Below are 14,772 nucleotides of genomic sequence, written 5' to 3' on the forward strand. Positions count from 1 at the left end.
TGTTTCTTCAAAGAAAAAAATTATGGGTCTGATCCCAAACTTTACAATTAACAAAATAAAGTTAGTAGTGATTGGACTCAAGAGTAACGGTGAATGACAAGGAAACTAGAGATGAGACATGGAAAAATTAGGCCAATTGTCCTGAATGAGGCAAGAATTTGCACAAGAATCAGAGCAGGACTTACAAATAAACGGTTTAAGTCAGGGCTTACTGAAAGATTTGGGAACCGTATCTGCTACTGAATTCCCTTCTTGGTCTCCACAAGGAGTCTAACAATGAAGATCAGTCATGCTGGAGTATCATTACCACATGCCTCCCCTGCTAGCTCTGACCAAATCTAAGATACAAAAAACTATTGATCTCAATGGGGATTCTCAGCCTGCTGATTGTGAAGCAAGAGGTAAGTTATTTTTAATCGTTTTACTTCAGTTTAATGTTTAGAATTATTTCTGTTTTCCTGTATTTTCAATTGACTTCTTTGATTTCTTTTTAAAGTGTTTCAATATTATTAAATGTTTTAACTGTCTCTATACATCAAATATTTAAAGACTATTAAATTCAATAATAGTTGAACCACTGCCCCAAGAGCCATCAGAAGCATGTTAGGAGAGAGGACCTCCACATCGTTTATGTTCCATCCTCACAACGTTTCCCGCATGTGGTAGGCCTCCGCACCAGCCCAGCTTACTGAGGCTGCAGGTGTGGCTGTTCAGTGCAGCAAGATCCAAGTAATAACTTTTAGCTATCAGGTTGGTATTGTTTGGAACACACTACTCAAAAATGTGGTGGAAGCAGGTTCAGTAGCAATTGAAAAGAAAATTGGGTCCATTCCTGACAGAAAGAGTACTTGAAGTGTCAGTGACTGAGTGTAAATTAGACCAGATTTAATATTAGCCAGAAGCACTACCTTTATGTCCAGTAATCGGCACACTTCCTGGAATTTCAAACCACAGCTCCCATTTCAGATCATTGCACCAGCTTGTGCAATTCTTCCCCATGTGTAACAGTGAATTTTTCATTATGACTTGCTCAAAGATATGTAATTTTAATTGCAACCAAGTCTAGTCACAAACCAATGCCCTAACTTACAAAAAATAGTTAAGTTATAATTTACAAATCAGCACAAAAACTCCAATTTGTTGTCTGAAGATACTTTCTGCAGTTTTGACGAATTTAATGTGAGTTAGCAGCTCTGCTGAAGCAGCTGAGTGAAGTTTTAGAAAAATAGATTATCATTTCATGTGTAAGCATCATATGTCATAATCAGACCACTTATAGATAGTTAATTTATACATAAAATGCAAGTTAAATTCCGACAGTATGGTAGTTCTTTGTTCTACTGTGAATACCTGTAAGAAAATTAATCTCAGGGCTGTATATGGTGACATGTACATATTTTGATAATAAATTTATTTGATAATAACTTTATTTGGTCTCCTTGGATTGCAATATTTGGAAATTGTCAGATTTTAAAATTTGGGATTGGTAATCATTAATTTAGTAATTACCTATCAAAATGTTATGTAATATTATCATACAATGACAACATTTCACAAGTCACCAGCAAAAGGCCACATCAAAAGTGTAAGGCAACACACAAAATGTGCTGGAGGAATTCAGCAGCCGGGTAGTATTTATGGAGAAGAGTAAACAGTCGATGTGTTGGGCCGAGACCCTTCATCTACACCCTCATCATGGCCTGGCCTGCTGAGTTCCTCCAGCTTTTTATGTATGCTGCTTTGGATTTCCAGCTTCTACAGATTTTCTCCTGTTTATGATTGAAGGTGTAAGAATGGCTGAAGTTAGACTGAGAAAGGTTCAGTGGAAGATGAGTGAGGTTTAAACATTAACTATCACCCTCATTATGGTGCTCTGCTTGCAGGCCTTGACTGCTTACAATTATCAGGAACTAACCAGGAAATGAAGTGAAGCAACCGTGCTATAGGAGCCCCACACGGTATACAATTGGGCCTAAAACTGCTTGTGAAATTCAGGCAGTTGTTCAAAGGAGGTTTATGTGAATGATCAGAAGGATGAGGAGCATTTGATGATTCTCGATCTGTACTCACTGGAGTTTAGACTGATAAGTTGAATCTCATTGAAATGGACTGAATATTGAAAGGCCTGGACAGAGAAGACATGGAGAGGATGTTTCCAGGAATGGGAGACTCTAGGAGAAGAAGTTTCATATGGTGGGAGAATCTAAGACCAGAGGACACAGCCTCAGAATAGAGGGCTGTCCTTTTAGAACCAAGATGAGGAGGAATTTCTTTAGCCAGAGAGTGGTGTATCAGTGGAATTCTTTGCCACAGGCAGCTGTGGAGGCCAAGTCTTTATGTATATTTAAGGCAGAGGTTGACAGATTCTTGATTGATCAGAGCATGAAGGGATATGGGGAGAAGGCAGGAGATCGGGGCTGCGAGGAAAATTGGATCAGCACGATGAAATGATGAACCTAGTGGGCCAAATGGCCTAACTCAGCTTCTATATGTTATGGTCTTATGGAATCAAGCACGATTGCAAAGTATGGGAGACAGAACTTGTGGGTAATGGTCGCCTCGGTGGAGCCCCTCACGACAAGTATCCCCATACCATCATGAAGTGCAGAACAGTCAATGATCAGACATTGCAGCCGGCAGCATGGGTGTGACTTGTATGGAGAGGCTGTGGATGAGGAAGCAACAACCAGCTCTACAGTTCTCACTCATGTAAACTGATGCTGTCTGTGTGAAAAAAATTGTCAATACCATAGTGCAGACCACTTCAGAGACATTTCACCCGGATTCAAGAACAGTTAATACCTTTCAACTATTAGTGTCTTGAACCAGTGTGGATAACTTCACTCAGCTCAACACAGAACTGATTCCACAACTCACTTTCAAGGACTCTACAACTTATGTACTCACAATTCACTTATTTACTTATAATTAATTATTACTATTGTTCATTTTTTTATTTGCACAGTTTGTCTTCTTTTGCACGCTTGTTGTTTGTTAGTCTTTGTGTGTAGTTTTTCTGTTGAAGTCCTTTGTTCTACTGTGAATACCCACAAGAAAATGAATGTCAGGGTAGTATATAGTGACATATATGTATTTTGATAATAAATTTACTTTGAGCTTTGTACTTTGAATCATTGATTCAATGAGCAGAGACAACAGGTCCATCAGCCCAACTCACCTGAAATGATTAAGTGGCCGAACTGACCTGGTGCCTAACTGCCTAACTTGGGACATCATTCTGATGCTGGTAAAATGTTTGATGGGCTAATTGTATATTGTATATAAAAGTCTCTGAACAATTTTCACCTGGAAAATATGCCCTGTGCAACTAACCCAAATAAAATCATGTTCGTTGCTAATGAACACAGCAGGCCAGACAGCATCTATAGGAAGAGGTACAGTCGATGTTTCGCGCCGAGACCCTTCGTCAGGACTAACTGAAAGAAGAGCTAGTAAGAGCTAGTAAGAGAAACGTCGACTGTACCTCTTCCTATAGATGCTGCCTGGCCTGCTGTGTTCACCAGCATCTTTTATGTGTGTTGCTTGAAATTCCAGCATCTGCAGATTTCCTCGTGTTTGCATTTTAAAATCATATTCGTGCTTTTTTAGGTTCAAGATACTCATAGATCCAGTTTCAAGGCTTGTATTTTTTTCTGCTCCAAGTATACAGTACTGTGCAAAAGTCTTAGGTGCATATATGTAGCTAGGGTATCTAAGACTTTTGAATTTGTCAATGTGAAGTGGAGAGCAAGTTTGTAAATCTGGTGGGAGCAAAGGATGTTGGGAATGGTGAGGGTGGAGCTCTGTGGGAGGGGTGTGGGATAGGTGGCAGGGTGCTGGGAAGGGAGTGGTGTGGGTGCAGATACACCCAGTCTTGAGGCACCAGGCAAGGTCATTTGATTCCAAAGAATTGGTTTGTTGGTCATTACAGAATGTCTCTCCACTTCCTGGTCCCCTCCTCCCTTCCCCCTTCCCACTCTCAGTCCACAATAGAGAGCCATGTTAGAGATCATTCACATCTCTCATGGAATTTATTTTTTTTGTGGCAGCAGTACAGTGCAAAAGTCTTAGGCACCCGAGCTCCATACTGTATATAATACCTTTGTACCGTACTGTATATCCAGTTAGGCTGTCTCCGAACATCTCTATTCAATTTAATTTTTTTCTTCTGATTTCTCAAGTTTCACTGGGGAACCGTTTAAAGTGCTTTGAAATATACCACATCATACCAGCTCTTCTGGAAATCAAAAAGAACTGCGGATGCCAGAAATCTAAACCAGAAACAGAGAATGTTGGAGACACTCAGCCGATCAGACCACATCTGTGAGAAGAGAAACAGAGTCGAAGAGCCCTTCGTCGGAACTGCAAGGGGGACAAGAGAAGCCTGTGAAGCTGCAGGGAGGGTGGTGGATGTCTCTGTAATGCAGATCAGGAGCTCAGGCTGGGCAACTCTTCCTGCTCTGCAGTTCACAACTCCCCATTCTTTTGTCCCTCTTCTCACCCTGTAACTGCTGCTCACACATTGACCAGAAAACCTTGTCAACAGATTAGCCCCATTATCACCCAGCTTACTCAAAGTGCACCAGATAGGGCAATCAGACCCGAAGGCTTCTCTATTCACAGGATGGGCGGAAGTGCTGATTCAGAAAAGGCAAAAGGTGGTGGTGTGTGTTCCAATGCAGCAGATTTGTCATATTCATGTTCCCCCAACCTTCAACACCCGACTATTAAATGCGTCTATTCTATTTGCCAAGAGAGTTCTCCGCTGTAATCCTGTCCACAGTCTACATATCACAGGCAGCCAACTATAATCAAGAACTTGAGATACTGCATGATGCCATCAGCAAACAGCCCACCCCAATGTATTTCATATCATGGTCAGGTATTTCAATCAGGCTTCAGGGGGTTCCAACACACCAGACCGTTCTTTATACTAAGGTAAGGGATGCCTACCGTCCCAAGCCGAGACCGCATTTCAGGAAATCTAATCACTTGGCTGTCCTTCTCCGACCTGCATACAGGCAGAGGCTACAGAGCAAGGCTCCAGAGATTAGGACAACAAAGAGGTGGTAGTGGGAGGCAGAGGAACGGCTATGGGATTGCTTTCAGTTGTTGGACCGGGCCATGTTCAAGGACAAGTGTGTCTTACAAAATCATTCAGACTCTTCCCCAACCAGAAACCCTGGATGAACCATGAGATTCACAATCTGCTGACGGCCAGATCAGAGGCATTCAAGAGTGGTGACCAAGAAAGTTACAAGAGGCCCAGGTACAATCTCCAGAAAGCTATCTCACAGGTGAAGTGGCAATTCCAACTAAACCCGAATCAATGAAGAATGCTTGATAGCTGTGGTAGGGCTTGAATGCTGGTAACCTTTACAAAGTGAAATCAAGCAATGTAGGTGACAACATGGATTCACTTCCAGACGAGCTCAATGCCTTCCATGCTTGCTCTGAGCATCAAAACATGGAGAAACCTTCATGAACACCCACAGCTCCCGATGATCCAGGGATTGCTGTCTCGGAGGCTGACGTGAGAGCATCCTTCAGGAGGGTGAGCCCACCAAAAGCATCCAGCCTAGATGGGGTACCTGGCCAAGTACTAAAGACCAGTGCTAATCAACTGGCCAAAGTGTTCACTGAGATGTTTAACCTCTCGTTTCAGCAGTCTGAGGTACCCACCTGACTTCAATTATATTGGAGCCTAAGAAGAGCATGGTAACCTGCCTCATAAAAAAATAAAAACATAGAAAATAGGTGCAGGAGTAGGCCATTCGGCCCTTCGAGCCTGCACCGCCATTCAGTATGATCATGGCTGATCATCCAACTCACAGCCCCGCCCCAGCCTTCCCTCCATACCCCCTGATCCCCGTAGCCACAAGGGCCATATCTAACTCCCTCTTAAATACAGCCAATGAATTGGCCTCAACTGTTTCCTGTGGCAGAGAATTCCACAGATTCACCACTCTCTGTGTGAAGAAGCCTCAATGACTATCATCCACTAGCACTTCCATCCACGGTGATGAAGAGTTTTGAGAGGCAGTTGATGAAGCATATCAACTCCTGCCGGAGAAGTGTCCAGGATCTGCTCCAGTTTTCCTACATGCAACACAGGTCCACAGCAGCTGCCGCTTTTCTCGGCTCTTCACCCAATAATGGAGCATCTGGGCAGCCAAGGTGCACACGTCAGGATGCTCTTTATCGACTACAGCTCGGCATTCAATACTCTCACCCCCTCACAACAAATCAAGGAGCTCCAAGACCTTGGCAATACCTCCTTGTGCAATTGGATCCTCGTTTTCCTCACTTGTAGATCCCAGTAAGTTTGGAGACGCAACAAGATATCCTCCACAGTCTCCATCAGCTGAAGTGCACCACAAGGCTGTGTGCTTATCTCCATAGTCTACTCACTTTACACTTATAACTGTGTGGCTAAGCACAGCTCCAAAGCCGTACTTAAATTTGCTGATGATTTCACTGTCATTGGCTGAATCAAAGGTGGTAATAAATAAGCATACGGGGGAATATTGAAAATCAGGCTGAGTGATTCCAAAACAACAACCTCTTACTCAATGTCAGCAAGACCAGGAGATGATTATTGACTTCAGTAGAAGCAAACCAGAGGTCCGTGAGCCATAAGACCATAAGTCATAGGAGCAGAATTAGGCCATTCAGCCCATCGAGTCTGCTCTGCCATTCCATCATGGCTGATTCTGGATCCCACTCAAACCCATATACCTGCCTTCTCACCATATCCTTTGATGCCCTGACCAATCAGGAAATGATCAACTTCCACTTTAAGTATACCCATGGATTTGGCCTCCACCGCAGTCTGTGGCTGAGCATTCCACAGATTTACTACTCTCTGGCTAAAAAAAATTCCTCTTTACCCCTGTTCTAAAGGGTCACCCTTCTATTTTGAGACAGTGCCCTCTAGTTCTGGATACCCCCACCATAGGAAATATCCTGTCCACATCCACCCTATCTAGTCCTTTTAACATGCGGTAGATTTCAATGAGAACCCCCCCTCCCTCCCCCTCCCCCGCATTCTTCTAAATTCCAGTGAGTCCAGCCCCAAAGCTGCCAAACGCTTCTCATATATTAACCCCTTCATTCCCATAATCATCCTCCTAAACCGTCTCTGGACTCTCTCCAATGACAATACATCCTTTCTAAGATATGGGGCCCAAAACTATTGACAATACCCCAAGTGCAGCCTGACTAGTGTGTTATTAGGGCTCAACATTATCTTCTTGTTTTCATATACTGTTCCCCTTGAAATAAATGCCAACATTGCATTTGCCTTCTTTACCACAGACTGAACCGTAAATTAACCTTCTGGGAGACTTGCACAAGGACTCTTAAGTCCCTCTGCACCTCTGATGTTTGAACCTTCTCCCCATTTAGATAATAGTCCACACTATTGTTCCTTTTACCAAAATGCATTATCATACATTTCCCAACACTCTATTCCATCTGACACTTTTTTGCCCATTCTTCCAATTTGTCTAAGTCCTGCTGCAATCGCATTGTTTCCTCAGCACCACCTACCCCTCCACCTATCTTCAATTCATCCACAAACTTTACCATCAATTTCATGATCCAAACCATTAACAAACAGTGTGAAAAGTAGTGGTCCCAATACTGACCCCTGAGGAACACCTCTAGTTACAGGCAGCCAACCAGAAAAGGCCCCTTTTATTCCCACTTACTGCCTCCTGCCTGTCAGCAATTCCTTTATCCATGCCAGTATCTTTCCTGTAACACCATAGGATTTTATCTTGTTAAGCAGCCTCATGTGTGGCACCTTCTGAAAATCCAAGTAAATGACATTACTGCCTCTCCTTTGTCCACCATGCTCATTACTTCCTTGAAGAACTCTGACAGATTTGTCAGGGAAGGTTTCCCTTTACAGAAACTGTGCTAACTTTGATTTATTTTATCTTTAGTCTCCAAGTACCCCGAAATCTCATCCTTAATAATAGACTCCAACACTTTCCCAACCACTGAGGTTTGGCTAACTGGCCTATAATTTCCTTTCTTTGCCTTTCTCTCTTCTTAAAGAGTGGAGTGACATTTGAAATTTTCCAGTCCTCCAGGACCATGCCAGAATCAAGTGATTCTTTAAAGAACATGACCAATCAACCCGTTATCTCTTCAGCAACCTCTCTCAGGACTCCAGGATGTAGTCCATCTGGTCCAGGTGACTTATCCACCTCAAGACCTTTGAGTTTGCCTAGCACTTTTTCCTTTGTAATAGCAATGGCACTCACTCCTGCTCTATGACACTCACGGACCTCTAGCACATGGCTAGTGTCCTCCACAGCGAAGACAGATGCAAAGTACTTATTAAGTTCCTCTGCCACTACTTTGTTTTATATTATTAGCTCATCTGCCCTCATATTTCATCTTTTCCCTTCTTATAGCTTTTTTAGTTACCTTTTGTTGGATTTTAAAAGCTTTCCAATCATTCAACTTCCCACTCACTTTTGCTACTTATATGCCCTTTCCTTGGTTCTTATGCAGTCCTTAACTTCCTTTGTCAGCCACGGTTGCCTACCCCTACCATTTGAGAACAACTTCCTCTGTGGGACATATCTATCCTGCGCCTTGTGAACTATTCCCAGAAACTTCAGCCATCTCTGCTCTGCCATCGTCCCCACCAGTAACCTCCTCCAGTCCTGGTCAAGCTCCTCTCTCATGCCTCTGTAATTCCCTTTATTCCATTGTGATACTGATACATGTGAGTTATGCTTCTCCCTCTCAAATTACAGTATGAGACAGTCCTCATCAGGGGATCAGAGGTGGAGAGGGTCAGCAACTTTAAATTCCTCTGTGTAACCATTTCAGTGATCTGTCCTGGGCCCAGCACATAAATGCAATTACAAAGAAAGCACAACATCGCCTCTACTTAGGAAATTGTGAAGATTCTGCATGACATCTAAAAACTTTGACAAACTTCTATAGAAGTGTGGTGGAGAGTATATTGACTGACTGCATCACAGCCTGGTATGGAAACCAGTGCCCTTGAATGGAAAAGCCTACAAGTAGTGGATACGGCCCAGTCTATCGCAGGTACAGCCCTTCCCACCATTGAGCACACCTAGATGGAACGTTGTTGCAGGAAAGCAATACCCATCATTAGGAACCCCACCACACAGGTCCCACTGCTGTCAGGGTCTCAGGACTCACACCACCAGGTTCAGGAAGTTATTGTTCCTGCAATATATGGACTGACTTTCAGGAAATCTTTATCTCCCTTCTTGATATTTGTTGCTTATTTATTTATTACTATTTCTTTTCTTTCTTTCTTTTTGTACTTGCACAGTTTATTGTCTTTTGCACACTAACTTTCAACCCTCTTGGAACGGTCTTTTATTGATTCTATTGTGGTTATGAATTTATTGAGAACGCCTGCGGGACATATGTACTTCGATAATAAATGTATTTTGTAAGTTAAACTTTGAACATGATCTTATCTAAGACATCCCTACGGATTTACAGGTTTCCTTTGTCTGTTTTGCAGTTCTGATGAAAGGCCTCAGACCTGAAACATTGGTTCTGTTTCCCTTCAGACAGATGCGGCCTGACCTGCTGAGTGTTCCAGCATTTTCCGGACTTATTTCAGACACTGGTTCTCTTCTTGAATTCTCCCTAAAATCAAGTATCATCATTTGTGAGAAGTGAAGGGAGTGGAGTCTGTCACTCCATTACACAAACTGGGATGTGCTTTCTCCTCTTTCACTCTCATGAGGCCTGTTGGTAACTGATTCCTTTTCACCCTCTGGCCACAATGATTCCCAGTGATCTGTGCCCATCCTTTAGACAGAACGGTGAGAAAGGTGGTTCTTAGGCCTAAGAGGAAAAGCAATGTATATCTACTTGCCTACTTTCCATTCTGGTTCGCAGGGAAGTGGCTTTCTGAGGCCTGAGGAGATCTCTGCTATGTCCACAGTGCCTGGTTCTAGCATTACCTGCAGCAGATGTCCCAAGGCAATACTGCTGCCATTTCTAAAACTCACACTGGGCTAGAATCCTGCAGGAAGTCCTCTGGACGTTGTTATATTAGAGAGCCGGCACATAGAAGCAGAACTCCATGTTGAACAAACTAACGCCAAACACTCTCACACAGGGGAAACTCATTATAAAAACCATGCCTGTTAGTCCTGCAGATGGCGCTGGGTTAAAGGAATTCCTGTGTAAATTAAGTGTCCTGGTTCTGAACTAACGTTACATGACAGCCTAAAGCTTCATAATTGATTGAAGTGTGAGTAAGAAGGCAAAGGCAAGGCTGAAGTAATTCTGCCTGCAATCACAAGCTTTTGCCACTGGGTGGCACTAAGTCATGAACTGGTATACATCTCCTTTAGCTCTGAGCATGTGAAAAGTTCACATAAGGAGAAACAGCATTATACAGCACAGAAGCAGGCCTTTCGGCCCACTTTTACATGCCAGCTAAGGTGCCTTCCGCTCCCATCATTCTCCGCTGGGCCCATATTCCTCTATAGTTCTTACCCATGAACCTGTGTTTTAAACTTCGAAATTATACCTGTGCTACTAATTCCACCAGCAGCTTGTTCTATATACCATGCACCTTCTGTGCAAAAAAAATCTGCCCCTCAGATTCCCTTTGAAACTTCCTCCTCTCACATTAAAGATATGCCTCTAGCTTTAGACCCCTGTACCCTGGGCTCTGACCCTCTACCATATCTCTGTCCTCCAATGATGTTCTACAACTAACTAATGTTATGATCTGTACCTCCAAGACATAAAAAAACTAATTGAAGGAAAACAAGGGAGCCAAGAGCTGCGAACCTTAGTTTGTTTTCACTTTATGCAAGGCATGCACGTATGAAATGGAAGCGTAATGACGTACGTCATTTACTTACTTTTACATCTAACCCACAATGCTGTATGTAAACAGAAAACAATGTTTAATCAAACAATATATTTACAATATTCCTCAGATATTATGGAAATATTAAATACACAATACTCCTCCCGGCTTAGCTGTAACCTCCAACTCAGTATAGAACAGGCATCCACAGCATGGGCTGGCTGGTGACGTAGTGGCATCAGTGCTGGACTTTGGAGCGGAGGCTCCCGAGTTTGAATCCAGCCGGCTCCCTTGCATGTTTTCCATCCATGCTGGGTTGAGCAGCGAGCTAGCAACTCGGCCTTTTCATAAAAATAAGAAAGCCTACATTAAAAAAACGCTGTCATGACAGCGTCCCGATGACTCCACTCAGAGTCAAGTGCTCTCTTCTTCTTTTTCTATCCACAGCATGGAAAATTTTTAATTGTCCCATTCAGGCTTAAACATTTATTCGCTATGGAAGCTTTCTTACTCTTGTGGAATAACGCCTTTCCTTGGGGGGGGGGAAGCAGGAATCACTCTGTTTGGGAGGTGAGACGTGGTTGTGAAACACTCTTCAGCTCTGGGGCCTCCTCTGTGGTGGTTCTAGGAGTTAACTCTGGGATTGCAGCAAGTGCAATGTAAAAACTAATGCAATGCACTGACAGCTCTGGTCACCTTTCTTCTGGTGGTATTGGCATCCTGAACAGTGCATGGGAAGCTTCACTGAACCAATGGATCAAAATATGTGAGTACAGTGTCTGACATCACTGTTTCCTTTATCTTTTTGAAAGCCACCTCACACTGCTTTGTCCATTGCCATTTCTTCCTGATCTGTAGTTATGCGTTCAAGCGATAGAGCACAGTAGCTGGGTTTGGCACCTGACAAATCCTAAAAAGGTACTGTAACTGTGACATGTCCTTTGGCCTTGGGGCATCCACCACTGCTTGAATTTTCCCAGCACACTTGTGTAAATCTTGTACATCAATGGTGTGACCACAGTAAGTGATGCTTGATTTAAAGAATTCACACTCGTTGCGTCATGGTCTGAGCCCATATTCTTCTAATCTTTAAAACACGGTCTTAAGATTTTGGTGATGTTCCTTACCATCCTTACCAGTAACAATGATGTTACCCAGGTAACACTGTGAGCCTGGTCAGCCGTGCAGCACCTGGTCCATGGCTTTCTGCCAGAGTGCAGGTGCAGATGCTGCTCCAAAAATAAACCTAATATAGTGATAAAACCCTTTATGAGTGTTTATGGTGAAAAACAATCTGGACTGTTCCATTGCCATCTGTGGGTAAGTATTCATCTAAGTAACACACACAAAATGCTGGAGAAACTCAGCAGGTCAGGTAGCATCTATGGAAAAGAGTAAACAGTTGATGTTTCAGGCCAAGACCCTTCATCAGGACCTGATGGGCCTCATCTAAGTCCACTTTGCTGAAGTGTTTCCCTCCAGGAAGGTTTGCAAAGATATCCTCTATTCTGGATCAGAGGGTATTGATCTACTTTCAGTACTGGGTTGATGATGACCTTAAAATCACCAGACAGACACATTCTTTTTGGCTACTAGGACAATCGATGCTGCCCATGAGCTCCACTCAATATTGGAAAGAATTCCTTCTGCCTCCATGTGATCTAGCTCACTGGTTACTTTATCACGGATGGTATAAGGAACCGGACAGGCTTTGCAAAAACTTCCATACTGCATTTTAATTTAACACTATTTTACCCTTGATATGTTTGAGTTTCCAATTCTATCCCTGAACACTGCTGTGGCATCATCCAGAACCATCCTTAACTTTATTTCCGTTGACTCTGGTATGCAAATAGTGGATGGCTCTCCAATCAAATTGTAGTTGTCTCAGCCAATTATGTCCCCACAATGCTGCTCCTCCTGTTAACACCACATACAAGTTCATTGTGGCTTGTTGTTTGTTGTATTTCACTGTTACAAATATCATTCCCACAGAAGTTATCTTTTCTCCAGTATAAGTTCTCAGTTGAGTATTTGTAGGCTTCAGTTCAATATTTTGTGGAATATCCGAAACAGCCGAGCCAGTATACAATTGCATTTTAATTAATTTGCCATTCATTTCTGGTGTAAGCCATTTTGCTTGTCTATTGTTAGTTTTCACATTGTAAATCTCAAGGCTATTCAGTTCTGTGTCACTCTCATCATTATCTGATTTTTCATCAACAGCATGCAGACTAGTGCTCTTTTTTTGAAAGAGCAACTTGACTCTTTAGCTTTTTCTCTTCCCTTTGCAGTCCATTTATTTTTGTCTGTCAAACATGTTCCTACATTGTTGCATTGTCTGTATGGTTTGCCTTTAAACCTGCATTTGTCTGGTGTATGTGAGGCCCTGCCACAAACATAACACGATTTGTCAGCCAGGCACACTTCTGTTGAGATGTTGCAATTTTGTTCATGCTCAGTTTCATTCCTGACCTCAACTCAATTGCGTTTCTGTCTCCAGTTTCCATTGACACAGCTATTTCAACTACTCTTTTAAATGTAAATTGTGCTTCAGTTAGGAGCCATTTTTGAACGTTTCCTGTAAGATTCAACAACCTAAATGATCCCTCTGTGCTCAGAGCATCATTAAGCCCATTATGGAACTGACAACACTTAGTTAATCTCTTCAATTCAGCCAATTAAACTGAAACTAACTCCCCTTCCTTTAGATTCCATGCATGAAACCTAAAGTCTTCTGTAGTTAACAATGGTTCCGGTTCTAAATATTCCTGCATTACTTTCACAGTGTCAACAAATCTCATTTCGGTTGGTTTGGTTGCAGCAGTCAAACATCTAAGCAAACAATATGCTATCCCATCAATTGTATGCAGCAAAACTGGCACTCACTTCTCACTGACTATTTCAATTGATTTAAAATACTGCTTAATCCATTCCATATATATATGAGCCAATTATCCATTGTGCGATGGAATACATCTATCTTTCCAATGTATCAAGCCATTTCTGCTCTTTTTTATAATTATTATCACCCCATACTCAGTGTTTATGAACCCATGAGTTTGTCTATTTTCTCTGGAGTATAGAGAGAAAGTGCAGCGCCGGTGGATTGGTGTGAGAAGAACAACCTAAGCCTGAACGTGGAGAAGAAAAAGGAAATCATTGCAGAATTTAGGAAGGTGCAGACAAGCCATCCTCCTCTGCAAATAAATGGCTCCTCCATGGAGAGAGTTAAGGGCACCAAGTTCCTGGCTGTTCACCTCACGGATGACCTCACATGGCACTTCCTATCTACACCCACTATCTTAACTGCAGTTTATGGGAGCACCATTGAGAGCATCCTGACAAGTTGCATCTCCATCTAGTATGGGAGCAGTTGAGCCTCAGACCAGAAGTCCCTACAAAGGACTGTGAGAACAGCTGAGAGGATCATAGGGGTCTCCCTACCATCCATCGGAGATATTTATCAGGAGCGCTGCATATAGAAACATAGAAACATAGAAAATAGGTGCAGGAGTAGGCCATTTGGCCCTTCGAGCCTGCACCGCCATTCATTATGATCATGGAACCCTGTACCTGCCTTCTCTCCATACCCCCTGATCCCTTTAGCCACAAGGGCCATATTTAACTCCCTCTTAAATATAGCCAATGAACTGGCCTCAACTGTTTCCTGTGGCAGAGAATTCCACGGATTCACCACTCTCTGTGTGAAGAAGTTTTTCCTCATCTCGGTCCTAAACCAATTTCCCCCGGGATCAATAAAGTATGACTATGACTATGACTAAAAGGCTTCCCCTTTATCCTTAAACTGTGACCCCTCGTTCTGGACTTCCCCAACATCGGGAACAATCTTCCTGTATCTAGCCTGTCCAATCCCTTTAGGATTTTATACGTTTCAATAAGATCTCCCCTCAACCTTCTAAATTCCAGCGAAT

Source organism: Mobula hypostoma, chromosome 3 (genome assembly GCF_963921235.1).
Source record: "Mobula hypostoma chromosome 3, sMobHyp1.1, whole genome shotgun sequence".
NCBI classification, from domain to species: domain Eukaryota; kingdom Metazoa; phylum Chordata; class Chondrichthyes; order Myliobatiformes; family Myliobatidae; genus Mobula; species Mobula hypostoma.